Source organism: Otolemur garnettii, unplaced genomic scaffold (assembly GCF_000181295.1).
Source record: "Otolemur garnettii isolate 467f Iridium unplaced genomic scaffold, OtoGar3 scaffold00063, whole genome shotgun sequence".
NCBI classification, from domain to species: Eukaryota; Metazoa; Chordata; class Mammalia; order Primates; family Galagidae; genus Otolemur; species Otolemur garnettii.
In genome coordinates this window covers 8,906,461-8,920,646 of record NW_003852458.1, presented here as the reverse complement: position 1 = coordinate 8,920,646, position 14,186 = coordinate 8,906,461, and the positions used below count along the sequence as shown (strand labels likewise).

At 39.1% G+C, this 14,186-nt stretch overlaps 1 pseudogene; it reads right to left on the bottom strand.

The window, feature by feature from the left end:
• Positions 1-11,041: 11,041 nt before the first annotated feature.
• Positions 11,042-14,186, bottom strand: part of LOC111726382 — an 8,583-nt pseudogene continuing 5,438 nt past the window's right edge.

The following is a 14,186-nucleotide window of genomic DNA, read 5'->3' as shown; positions in this document are numbered from 1 at the left end:
TTTCCTGGCAAGTCAATCTGTTTAGTATTGACGGTTCTTATTTGTTGCTGAGGACGAAACAAGAGGGAACATCTTTCACTAAAAAAAGTTTGTTCCTAGTAACAGTGTTAATTCATATGGTAGAATTTTTTGATATCCTGCCAGTTTCTGATGGCAAATGTAAAGTTTTCTGGAGGAAGAAAAATGGGCAGCTACATAAGGTGTAGTGTTCAAGTATATGGTAACATAAAACTAAGACAATTTGATGTAGTGAGTATTTACTTTTGGGTTAAAAAATATCTTGCTTGACTAATGATGAGCTAAATCAAACAATATGAAAACTATGTGCCATAAAATTAAATTGCTAGGTTTAGGTTCAAGAATTCAACTTCGTAACTATGTTTTTGAGGAGTATTAAATCTGCAATGATTAAGACATGAAAAGAAGGATTTTAAGGGACAAGGTTATTTGCTTTCTAATTAATCATGGGCTAGTTGTGTAATAATAGTCTGGGATTCAGATCATGGAACATACTGGTCCCTTTTTTCCTCTGTGCAGTTCCTGCCAGACTAACTTGGTTTATTCTGCATGCCACATCAGCAGAGTTTCAATTACTTCTCACAAGGGAAGTAAAACATGATATTGAGATTGGGTGAACACATCCCATTAAAATGTTTAGAGATCTGGGAATGTTTAGTCTGGAGAAGCAAATAAATTGCATGAAAACTTACACTACTTGCTTATTTCTTGTCATATCTCTTGCATCTCATTATTGCTGAATTGTCCTCTCTTTTCCATGTATCCTAATTCCATTGGCCATTGTGTCTAGTCTCATATTAATAGCTTCAAATAACATTTATATACTGACAAATTACATTTATATATCTCTATCCCTGACCTCTCCTAGAAATTCTAGAGTCTCATATTCAACTATTTACTTGATATTTTCATGTGGATGCATAATAAATGTTTCAAACATAATAATATATCTCCTTTTCTGATTGCCCTTGTCCCGTTTTCCCAAAACATGCTTCTTATATATTCTTCCCCATCTAAAGTTTTGACAACTCCATTCATTATTTGGTTAAATCAAAACTGTTAAGTCATACTTGACTTTACTATTTTCCTCTGATCATTGCAAAGGAGACCCAATGCCTGACAGATGTGTGTGGGGAAGATGGAGGAAATGTGTAGAAGTTTGTGTTCAGAGGGGACATTTGACACTAGTGATGTATCACTCGATGTGTTCAAAAAGAGCTCCTGTGTTTCTGGACACCTGCTACTCTTATTAAGTCTGTGGATGAGGGAGAGAAGGGCATGATGTAAGTTATATTCTAAAACGGGTAGCCTCCTCCGGGAGAGGTTAGTTTGAGATGTTTGAGAGAGTCTGACTCTATGAATACAGTCAAATGTTAGCAACTGTGAGGCACACAGGAAAGCTGGTTTTGGGTGACACTGAGAACAAAGCTTTTAATGATGGTTTCACCCACAGTTTGCAATGCAAAACCCACACCTGTGACTGTTCAGTTTTCTGTTATTATGGAAGTAATTATACTATTCAGGGAGCACAAAAATCTGTAATATGTTTTGGAGAAAAAAGAACAAATTCTGCATCTCTTGGTTCAATATCCAGAGCAAAATTCAACATCTTTACATTTCTACAGGAAAAACAAAACAAAAAGTAAAAACACACTGACAACTAAAATAAGAAGATGGCTATGGAGCTCATTGAATCTGTTTGTGTTTAATTTTCCCTTCCTTTTGTCTTTTGTTTAGATACACTGTATTTTAAAAGCTAGCATTTAACTTACTATAATTATTTATTGTTCCCTGCATAGAAAGATCATTAATTTCCTATAGACTGACAGGGCCCTTGTATGGTATGCTGAAATCAATAGAACAAAATTGGGGTTTTCATTTTCCCTGAGACACAGTATTTAGGACTCGCTGAAATACAAGATGTGGCAGAATTTGCTTGGGTCTATCACACATATAAACACAATTGTGACTAGATATCCAGCAAAGGAAGAGAGGTACCAGTTTCTTTTTATATTAACAGCATGAAGTACATTACATATAGTGTATCATTAATCCTCAGTAAACTCTGAGTATATATTACTGTTCCATTTTATAGATAAGAACAATGGGTTTTACAGACCTTTCAGTAATTTGCTTGAGGACACACAGCAAATAAGTGGCAGAGCCTAGAATTTGAACCCAAGTCCTTTCTCTTTTCAAAGCTTCCCCTCCCACAGAAAGGAAAGAATAAAACAAAGTATCATGAAGATGCCCCCAAAAGGCTGAATTGCCTTCGTTCCTAGGGGGTATTAGTGTCATTTATTAACATGGAAAAGTGCTGTGAGGATGTGTTTCCTCTGGCTGTTAGGTCCAAGTTCTTGGCTTATAATTATCAAAAGGTTCCAGTAAGTAAGGGAGAATAATACAGTTCATAGAAGGTAATTGCCATATTAATTGGTAATTTTCTAATAATTTACTTTAAAAAGAGTACCTGGAAAAGTAAAGAAGGGTTTATTTTTATCTGTCTGCCTATGTACACAACACACTGCATTGTCTTTATGGGCTGTGGATAGAGAAATAGTTAAGTGAATTTTTGGTATTAATGCTTAAGGAATTATGTAACAGCCAGATGCCAAGATATAAAGGTGCAAGCCAAAAAGGACTATATGAAGTCTGACAATTTAGTTTCTGAACTTGCCACCATGTGCTTACGTTGGCAGTTGTACAAACAACTCAGAAAGGTTTCATAATCTTGGGGTATGAGTGTCTCACATCTGCATTCATGTTGACATGTGGCAGGGTCTTAATGAGTGGCATGCATTATTGTTGTGTGTTTTTGTGTGCCATTGAGAATGTTCGAGTTTGAATTAGAGCAATAAATAAACTTTAAGTTTCTTGTTAAATTTGGCAAGAGTAAAGGTGAAATCAGGAACATATTAGTCTAAGTTTATGGAGATAATGCCATGATGAAAATGGCAGTGTCCAAATGAATTAAATTTTTTTTTTAGGGGAACGAATGTGTCACATATGAAGAGAGATCAGGGTGGCCAGTAATGAGAAGAACTAAGGAAAGCATTGTAAAAAATTCGTTGAATTGTATATCAAAATCAACAGCTGACTAAGAAGCATAGCAGACCAAGTAAATGTCAATAGAGAAAGAGGAAAATCTTAACTGAAAATCTTGGCGAACAACTCATGGCTCTTGCATCACAACAATGTGCCAGTCCACATGGCACTGTCTTTAAGAGAATTTGTAGCCCAAAAAATAAATGTATGAGAACACCCTCCATATTTACCTGAGCTGACCTCCCTCTGGACGCTTTGTGGGAGGATTTTCTTGCCCTTCTCTTGGGTGAGCAATTCTTAGTGTTCCTAGGCTTTGAGATACATCACTTCAATCTCTGCCTTGGATGTCTTATAACTATCTCTTTATGTCTTTATGTCTTTGTGTCTTAATCTCTCTCCCTGTTATTATAAGGACCCATCCTAATCTGCCCTAACTTTACTTTATTATTATTCATTTGTCAAAACCCTCTTTCCAAATTATGTCAAATTTGCAGATACTGAGGGTTAGGACTTGAACATATGTTTTGGGGGCACCATAACCCAGTATCGAATTAATTAGAAATGTTAGACTATTCATATTTGACTATTTCAGTGGTATAGATCTCAAATTCAGTGATTCTGCTCCTTTTTCTTTATTTCTCATCAAATTTCTCTCTCAGGTGCCCTGAAGGCAAGTGCTCCCTTCCCCCATCCCAGCTTTTACAAAGCCAAAACAAACAACAACAACAACAAAATCAGAGAAGTCATACATATTAGCATTCAGGACCTGGAATCCAGTAAGGAAAACAGAAATCTCAGCAGTTATTTTAATAGAGAGGATTTAATATAAGGAATTGGGAACTGAAAAAAGCAAAAAAAGGAAAAAACAAACAAAGGAACAAAAAATCCTGAGGAGACCGAGATCTAGTAACTGCAGAAGGAACAAAGGGAAGTGGTCAGAACAGGTGCTTGGGAAACAGGCTTCAAAGGACAGGAATACTGATCCCTCCTGAAGGTGACACAGGTCAGCCAGAGCTGGTATCTCAGAAGGGTACAATCAGTATACTTCTAGGAGTGTACAGTGAATGGAAACCAGAACTGACTGCCACTGCCCAGGTGAACTGCTTTGCTAAGGTGACCCTGGCAGGAACAGTGAGCCCTCAGAATGGACCCTGTCCCTTCACCCACTGCCTGTCCACAGTGTCCTTTTGGTGTGTGCCCCATTTGGACAGAACTGAACTGGGAACCATCTAACAAAGGTGAGACGTTGTATGAAGAGTCCTAGCGCCAGCATCACAAAGTGAGTGTGGAAAGCTGAGTTGGGACCTAAGAGACAGAGCTTAACAACCAATGTATGTAAATTTGCAAAGCCAGATTTTCAGATTTGGAAGATAAGTTAACACCAGAGTCTGATGGAAATGGGGAGGGGGGACGGGAGGACGGGGGATGTCGATGAGAACTAGAGAGAAACACGCAGAAGTGGGAAGGGAAGAGACGTTTTCAGGACCAGGAAATGGAGTCGAGTGGACGAGGTTGGTTGATTACTCACTTACAGAAAATATTTTTAACATCTGAACTGAGGAGGTTTTTGAATGTAAACACTTTGGATGAAGATGAGGGCATCTAACCAATGAGGAACTAAAGAGATGCGGTGGGAATTTCCCTATGCCCTGGGGCAGCTGCTGACCCCGTATCACTGTACAGGGAGCAACTACCATGTATTATACACCGCTACACTGTGCCCCGAGGGGAATAGAAGACAAAGGTGAACACAAGTACCATTAACTGGTGTAGCAAACAGTGCATTAGGACTTCAGGGAGCCAATAGAGTGTACCCTATATTGCACTGTTTCTCATATTTTTAAATTATTGCCCCTCTAAGGAGCCTTTCAGACATTTTCCTCCTAATGATTTTCTCCTCCCATAAAATCTTAATACTGTAGCTATACGGTTCATTTGTTTATATACTGTGGCCCTTTGAAAAGCTGCAGACCATTTCAGTGTCTAAGATTTCTTCCCCCATGCCCTCCAAGAATGCATTTCAGACCCAGTGAAAATGCACACAGAGTGGTGCCTCACCCAGATTTCTTCACCATGGTGCCCCATCCTGCGGCTTCTCTGAGAGCTGCTCTGGGAGAATTCTCTGGAGGATTACACTAAATCAAGGGAAACTATCCTGAGTGTAAGTTTTATTCCCCAGTCTCCTACCAAAGACAGCAGCCAATGACTCACTGAAAGTGAGGTACAAAAGGCTGATGCCCTCGTTACAGGAGAACCAATTCAGTGACAAAATCATACTCCAGAGCTCCCTGCTGGGCCAAGTGGAAACTAGTGTCTAGGTGGGACCAAGTGTTTGCCTACCTTTCCTCTCCTGTTCTGTCTTGCTTCCCTAACTCCTCTATACCAGAGATCACACCTTGGATAAATCATCTTTGTGAGAATCTTCATCTTAAGTGCAATATTTGGAAACATAGATTTCACGAGGAAGCACCATCTTAAAAGAAAGATAGAAGGTAGATGAGGAAGAGTGCATTAAGTATGTTTGTGGGCATCACAGTGAGCAAAGAGACGGAGGGTTTTGGTGGTGTTGAAAAGGCTGGCTTGGCCAAAACAGGAGATTCAAGTTAAGGAGTCAATTAGAGAAAGGTTAATAGAATACGTAGCCTGGGGACAATTTCAGAGGCTGGCTACCCTATCTATTGCTGAGGAAGTTAGAATATTGGGATGTTTTCTGAAGAAAGGAAAGAAATTCAATTTGTTAACTGCTGGGAACGACTTGCTGTGTGCCTGTTTGCTTACTTCAGCATGGGCAGATCAGACAGACACCCACATGGGGTACTCTAAGGGTGATGCAGGGTAGCATGATCAAATGCGAGATGGGATGGTGTCCCCGGGCCATAGGATTGTAGAGAAAGGAGTGACAGAGGTAACTGGTGATCATGCAGATTCCAAGTAATAAATCAGAGCAAAGTAGGGTTTGGAATTTGATACTATTTATAATTGTAATTGATTATTGTCAGGAGGGCTCAGGAGGGATGCTGCATTGTAGTGGAATTAGAAATAGGTGGAAAGAAGATAGCCATATGAGACAACATTTTCAAGAGTTCTTTATCTTCAGAGAACTGACATTTCCAGAAAAGCAAGCCCAGAGTTTGTCAGATGCTCTGCTTTTGGACAAATGAGCTTCCTGCTGAGTTTCATTCTCCTTTTTGACAGAAAAATCAAACTGTACTTCACAGTTGAAGTGAAGGCCAGGAGGAATCTTCAGTGAGGAACCCAATGGCTAATGGCCCTAAGCATTTGAGGAAATGCATCCATTAAAGAGTAGCAGAGGCTGAAAAAAGATTGGTGGGAATAAGACTGACCAGGAGATACTGGATCAAAGAGAATGAATTCTAGGCATCTGGAAAGGATGGAGTGAAGTGAATACAAGATTAAAGAAGCTGAAAACGATAATTGGTCGGGTATGTTTAAATTTGCCTAGATTCAGATTCTGCTATTATCATCGACTCTTTTGCCTATTTCTCAGCATTGTCCCCGTCTCTCCGTACCCACTGCCACTGCCTCAGCATTGGTCACCCACATGATTGAGACTCTGTCCCAACTGGCTCTCTGCTTCCTGCTCTGCCACCCCCAACTCCACCCTAATTTATTGTCCATTCTGCTGCCAGAATATTTACCCACTCATTCCACAAAGATCTGTGAAACACATTTATGGGCTAAGCACTCTGCTGGGTGCTGGGTAAGTCATGATGTGGTTTCTGCCTTCAGGGAGCTTAGTCTGTAACAGACAGCTACACATAATGATTTTTGATCTTTGCAGAGAACATGAGGGAAGGTTAAGATCACTGCTCAGGGTCATAGTGCAGTTAGGAAAAGGAAAGAGTCAGCCGTCTAAAAGAGGGATCCGTGAGATAGTGATGTGTGCAGGTCATGTCAGGGATTTTGGTTATTAGCGAAACGCAGTATCAAAAGCTGGCCAGGGGAAAGTGTTGAGAAGGGTAGTGCTGAGTTTTATGAAGATCTTTCTGGTAGCGGAATGGAGAGAAGTTTGGAGAGTGCTAATCTAGTTGCATTTATTCCTTTTCTCTTTTCAAAGGATTCCTTCATCTTCAGGTATAAACCTTGGTCCTCTTAGTGGTCAAGGGATATTCATGAAGAGTGTATGCCTCTCCCATCAGGAGCATCAGTCACTGCATTCTCCATCACGGTTTAGACTTCTGGTTCCTTCCCAGATTTGCCCTGGGAACACGTTAAAATGTTTGGATTTCCAGGTCCATTTCCAGCAATTTTGCTTCATTTGTTGTAGGTTTGACTTAAAAATTACACTGACGGTCTAGAGCAGTGCAGTCCAAATAGAACTGTGACAATGGAACTGTTTTATCTCTGTACTGTCCAATAGTGGAGCCATTACCCACAGGCAGCTTTTGAACAGTCAAGATATGGTTAGTGCAAATGAGAAACTTAATTTTTTATTGTAACTAACTTAAATGAATTTAAACTAAAATATCTAGTTGTGGTTAGTGGATACCAAATTAGACATTTCATGTTTAGACCCCACTCTGAGATACTTACTATACATGTACGATGTCTGTACTCAACCTGCCGACTTTTGTCTTGAGACCTAGATACTGACTCCTTACTCTAGGAGCCAGCTTTCCACGAGTCACCACCTTCCTCTCTACATGGTCAGCTTCCACAGAGTCTAAGAGGTCTGACAAGTTCACAAACTTGCCACTGAGTGCTCTGTACAAACAACCTGGTAAGGTTCATAACCTTGGTGTATCAGTGTCTCATAGTTTTGTTTTTGTCAACATGTGGCAGTGTCTTGCTGAGTGGCATTCCTTGTCATTGTTGCATGCTTTTGTATGCTATCATTAGAATGTTGGAGCTTGAATTACAACAATGAAAACACGTTCCAAAATTTCTTGCTGAACTTGGCATGAGTGGCAGTGAAATCTGGGACATGTTAGTCATGGGAATAATGATATGAAGAAAATGACAGTGTGCAAATGGATTAAACATTTTTCTAAAAGGACAGAAAGTCTCACTAATGAAAAGAGGTCAGGGCAGCTGATACCAAACAGAACTGATGAAAACATCGCAAAAACAAATCAAATTGTACATCAAAGTAATTGGCTACTGTGAGAAGCATAGTGGACTAAGTAAACATCAATAAAGAAACAGTTAGGAAAATCTTAACTGAAAATCTTGGCCAACAACTCATGGCTCTTGAATCACGACAATGCACCAGCTCACTTGGCACTTTTTGTGAGGGAGTTTTTAGCCAGGGAACAAATAACTGTATTGGAAAACCCTCCCTACTTACCTGATCTGGCCCCCAATAACTTTTTTCTTTACCTGAAAATAAAGGAAATACTGAAAAGAAGACATTTTGATGACAGTCAGAACATCAAGGGTAATATGATGATAGCTTTGATGGTCATTCTAGAAAAAGAGTTCCAAAATTGCTCCAAAGGATGGACTAGGCACTGGCATTGGTGCATAATTTCCTGAAGTGAGTACTTCAAAGGTGTTTGTAATGATATTCAGCAATGAGGTACCTAGCACTTTTTCTAAGATAAGTTTGCAAACTTAATTACCAACTTTTGGATAGCTCTCTTTGGAGAGCCTCCCCTGAACCCTCAGGTCTAGATTAGATACCAATCCTCTGATATAATAAATTTAGGTCTTCCTAGTTTCTCCAACACTTTGAGGGTTTCCTGGATATAGCATTCTGCACTTGCTGGTGGCATAAATAAGTAAAGAAAGAGACAGACTCAACTAACTCAAGCATGGGTATATGTTAATAACTAAAAGATGATGGTTTTTTATACTGCAATTCTGCTATATAAAATTCCACAAAGCCAAAATACAGAGAATTAAACTGTTCATGATCTTTAGTTGCTAACACAGTCAATGTCATGATTTTAATCTTTTGTTGATACGTTAACTTTGTATTGTCTGGGGAAGCATCATGGTTTGGGGTTAAAAAAACAAACTTTAGGGCTGGCCTACATGGATTACAATGCTGGCTCTGTTACTTGTAAGCTTTGCCACATTAGAGAAGATAGTAAGTCACTTGAAACCTCTTTGACTCATTTTCCTCATCTACAAAGATGAGTTAGCCATAGCACATACATACTTCTTGGCGTTGCTAATGAATTAATATTTGTAAAGGGCAGAAGAGCTTAGGACAATACCAGGTACACATTACGGAATTAAGTGTTTGCTGAATAAATTAAAAGCAAATTTGGCTTTTTAAATATTTGATATCTTTCGTGATCTTATGTCTTGGTCAAAAGGGGAATTAGGAGAAAAATGATTGATGATTACATCACCAGTATCTGGTCACCCCCCTGCCTTCCAGGACCCCACTGGAATGAAGGGCTGAGGTAGCATTATGAGCACCATTACTGGCTTATGGTAAAGAGAACAGCGTGAGTCATCCAGAGGTTGGAAAGTGTGAGGGATAAGTGAGAAGTGATAGACAGGCCAAAATGAAACAGCCAAGCTTTCAATGAAATCTGGTGTGACTCGGATGTAAAGAGCAAGCTTCCTTCTGGGGAATTTCCTCTTATGCTTGCGGATACTCCTGGTAGGGAGGAAGTCAAGATTTCTGGCTCTTCTTGAGGGGACAGACCTGGAGGAACGTCAGCTCATCAGACGTTTTCTCCTAGGACTTTGAATTTCCAAGGGAATGACACATGGACTGAATATAACAGTTCAGCCATTCATTACCTGAATACCTGGATGCCATGGGTAAGACGTTCCTGCAGTTGAAGGCTCCAGGGATTTCTCTTGCTCCTGATTTGGTTCTCTGGACTATGGGTTACTCAGAATTTTAGTTAATAAATATACCTGCAATGAATTTTCAATGTACATGCCCATTTTTTGCCTATATGAGCCAAAATTAGCTTTTTTGGTGTAAAGAATCCAAACCGATATGACTCTATATTTCCTTAAGTCATTATCTAATGAAATGTGTACCAAAATTTGAAATTTCCCCTGAAAGCACTGTTTTTGAATAGCCTTTTTTTAATGTAGAAGAAGAAGTTTTAAGGTTGCAATATTGGTGCTTCTTGAGATAAAGAGGAAAGGCTAGCTGTTTAGAGGTATCAAGGAGAAAAAAATAGACTAGTGAAATAAATTATTCCCCCAACTCTACCTCTAAATCAGAGATTAACAAACTTTTCTGAAAGGGCCAAAGAGTAAATGTTTCAGGTTTTATGAATCCCACGGTCTGAATGTTTATGTACCTCCCACATTCATATGTTAAATTCTAAGCTACAAAGTGATGGTATTAAGAGGTGGGGGAAACTTTGAGGTGATTAGATTATGAAAGTTCTGCCTCACAAATAGGATTAGTACCTTTATAAAAGAGGCTTCTGGCCTAGCACTATGGGAGGCCAAGGCAGGAGGATCACTTGAGGCCAAGGGTTCAAGACTAGCCTAAGCAAGAGTGAGACTCCTGTTTTTCTAAAAAATCACAAAATTAGCTAGGCATGGTGGCATAGACCTGTAGTGGCAACTACTTGGGAGGCTAAGACGGGGAGATTGCTTGAATTCAGGAGTTCAAGGTTGTCATGAGCCATGATGATGCCACTGCACTCATGCCCAAGCAACAAAGCAAGACCTTATCTAATAAATAAAGCTCTGGGGAGCTTGTTTGAACTTGCACTATATTTTTTAAATTTTCAAAATATTTTATGTTGTACGAATTTTATAAGGTACAAAAGTATCACAGACTTAAGCCTGTCTCCCAAATAGAAGGTTCTTTCAGCTCTTCAGGCCAACCTTCCTTCAGAGGCAAATAAGAAATGTGTCATCGTATGCAGCGCACATATAGAAAAATTACTTTTGTAAAAAGAAAAAACAGTTTATATTTAGTACAGTTTATGTTGACAAATTCAGCTCACTGTTAGGAGGTACCCATCACACATACAAAAGAATTCAGTGGACAGCAGATATTTTAACCTTTATGGACAAACTGTCTGATTTAAGTTTTTTTCTTGTATTTTTTTGGAAGATACTCCATCTGTAAATTCAAGTTCGGTCGGCCCTTTTTTAGTCTTTTTGCTCAATGTTTTGAACATTTACCTTTTTTAATTTTTGTAGCGTCTTTGAGCTTCTCTCAAAGTCTCATTTCTTAGCAGCATGCTTAGCTTGTACTTGTTCTTCTTGTGCTTTTTGATCTGAAGTTTTCTTTTTATTTTCCTTTGGAATATTAAAGGGTTGTACTGTTTTGCTACATTGTTTCTCTGGCCGAGGCTGGTTAAAGCTACACTGATCTTCAGATCAAGTCTTGCTTCCTGAGTCTTTCCTCTTCAGCTAAATAGGGATGTTGCAGGTGATCTGGATATCGATCTTTGAATTGGTATTCCTGTGAAATTTGAGCCTTTTTTCTCCACCCCCTTGGCAATTTCTTGTAATTTTGCTGAATCTTCAGTGTTCAAAGCCTTGTCCCATGCAAATGCTCCCCAGGAAGGCTTTTGAACAGTTAGGCTGCCATGTCCTCTGTTACTCATTCTTATTCTTGAACCCAGCTGAAGAATCCCCTTTACCAAGTGTCTCTGAATCCCCCTTTCATGGCTATTGTGCCTTTCCCACAGATCAATTCCATTGCCGGCTGCTCTTGCACTTTTTCAGGACACAGTACAATGGTGCCTCCTGTGAGCAAGAGGCCCTCACCAGACACCAAATCTGCTAGTGCCTCGATCGTGGCCTTTCAAGCCTCCAGAACTATGAGAAATACATATTTATTGTTTATAAGCCACTCAGCTTGTACTATTTTTGTTACAATGGCCTTAAATGACTAAGATAGAAGACCATCCAGTGTTCAAGCTCCGCCATTATAGTACAAGAGCAGCTATAGACAACATGTAAAAAATGAACATGGCTCTGTTCCAGTAAAATATAAGTGGCAGAAAAAGTGTGGCCCATGGGCCATAGTTTGCTTATAGCTGCTGTAGACTGTCCTGGGCTATATCAAACATTTGATAAATATCCATTGACTAGGTCAGTTTTTAGTTTTAGAACATTTCCTGTTTGATGGTGTATGTTTTCTCTGAGTATTAGAATTGTGAGGTCAGGTGTTGATAGGAATAAAGTTGGAGCTTTGAGATCACTGGTGAAGTTCTGAAATAACTCTTGCTTGGGGACAATGTCTAATTCCAAAATTCAATTCTTGTTAGTAGTGGGTTTAGTGGGGGGAAAAAAGGAGAATTAATATCCATTAAGAACCTAATATACTGAGGTATTTATTACCAGATATGGATTCTCAGGCCTCTCACCAGACCTTTTGAATCAGAACTTCTAAATACACTGTTATTTTTAATCAAGTTCTTAATGTGATTCTTATACAAATTAATATTTTAGAACCTCTTGTTTAGTCACTATCAAGAATTTCAAATATATTATATAGTCTACCCAGCAACCTTATGAGATAGACATTAATCCCATTTTATGGATGGAAATATTAGAATTTAGACAGTCAAGGAGAATTGCCCCCAATCTCATAGACAGTGAATAAAAGTACATGATTTCACGCCCACATTAGTTTGCATTAAAACTCACACTTCCCTACTTAGTTCTTCAGTCCCAGGCAGCAGCAGCAAAAACAAAAGTATGAATTAAGTTCTAGTGCATTATCTAATTGGCACCATCTGTGAAAGAGCTAAAGCACTATTGAGGTTAAATTTGAAAATGAAAGATCTGAAGATGGACTATTTTGGACTGAGACTTAAGGAATTGCTGTATGAGTTCAGGAAAAAACAGTCATATGCTACTGCTGAAGTCAGCAGGCTTGGGGGTGGATTTGGAATAAGAAGGAGTTTCTCTGAAATGTGTAATATTTTTCTTTTTAGTGACCTTCCACAAAGGAGATAGACTAGAGAGAGTTTTTAGAGGTCCTTACTAGAATCAATTTGATCCAAACTCTCTTTTGATTTCTAAATTGACAAACTTAAATTCACTTGGAGTAGGAACAAGACCTAGATTGGCTCTTCTGTTAGAATACAACATATTTGGGCCTACCACGTAGTCCATTCCATTATTTCGCAAAATTGTGTGTATTACATAGATTATGCTTCAGTCCAAATGAGGCTTGCTTATCTGCCATTTGTTTCCAGCTATGCACTGGCAGCTCTTTGAACTGAGACTTCTGAGCTAGTTCCCTGATATAGGCCATGCCTTGACCAGCAAACTAGCTGGAAACAACACAGGCATATCTATGATTATGTCTCTATTCAGTGGGGAGCTCTAAGACAGGTGAAATCCTAGACCTGTGTCCTGAAGGTAGAAGAAACTACTTCTCTTGGAAATGAGCCACACGCAGGTTCCTCATACTCCCCTATCAAATTACAAACTTATGTGTATCTCAAGTTGTTCAAGTTGGCTGCCTGGATAATTTTATTCTCATGTGTAAAATGCTACTGTTTTTGTCTGATTCTTGGAAATGCAAGGCAACTGTAAGAATTCAAGTGCTGAAGCACACATTGGAGTACCAGCAGAATGGTGGTCTCTATTAACTCTGCCAGGAAACCGTGGCTATTCTGAACTGGTTAAAAAGTATGTTCATATCAAAAGTGTGAATTTTATTGTCAAAAATTGTACCTTGGATTTTACTTGACCCTTCCCCACTCCCCATCAAACTGCTGGCAGTGGCCGTGTGCTCATTTAATACCAGTCTAGTCAAAACATAGATGGGAAAAATTACATCTATTACAAAAATATTATCTATTATAATATGCTTCTAAATTACCATCTACACCAAGGCTTATCTGAATCAAGGCTTGGTTCCTGTTAGCATGGAAAATTGAGAAAGGACTAGACAGGCAAAATTACAGTGTTTACAAAGGACAATTTTATGAGCCAGAAAGAAACTGCCCTAAATTCCTGCCACTGGCAGGAAAGAATGCCTGCCTCCGAAGCCTGGCCATAAGGCTTTCATCTGCTAGGTGATACTGTGGTACCCAGGTACAGATGACTCTGTGGTCTTCCCTGATTCACCCACTCTACAGGGAATGTAAAGAATGTAATGGGAGGAAAGACTGGGAGTTTGAATCCTAAATAAATCTTGCCTATTCAATGATGTTGTTGGATCAATACCCTGCTGATAAATATCCTTTACAAGAAGCAAGAAA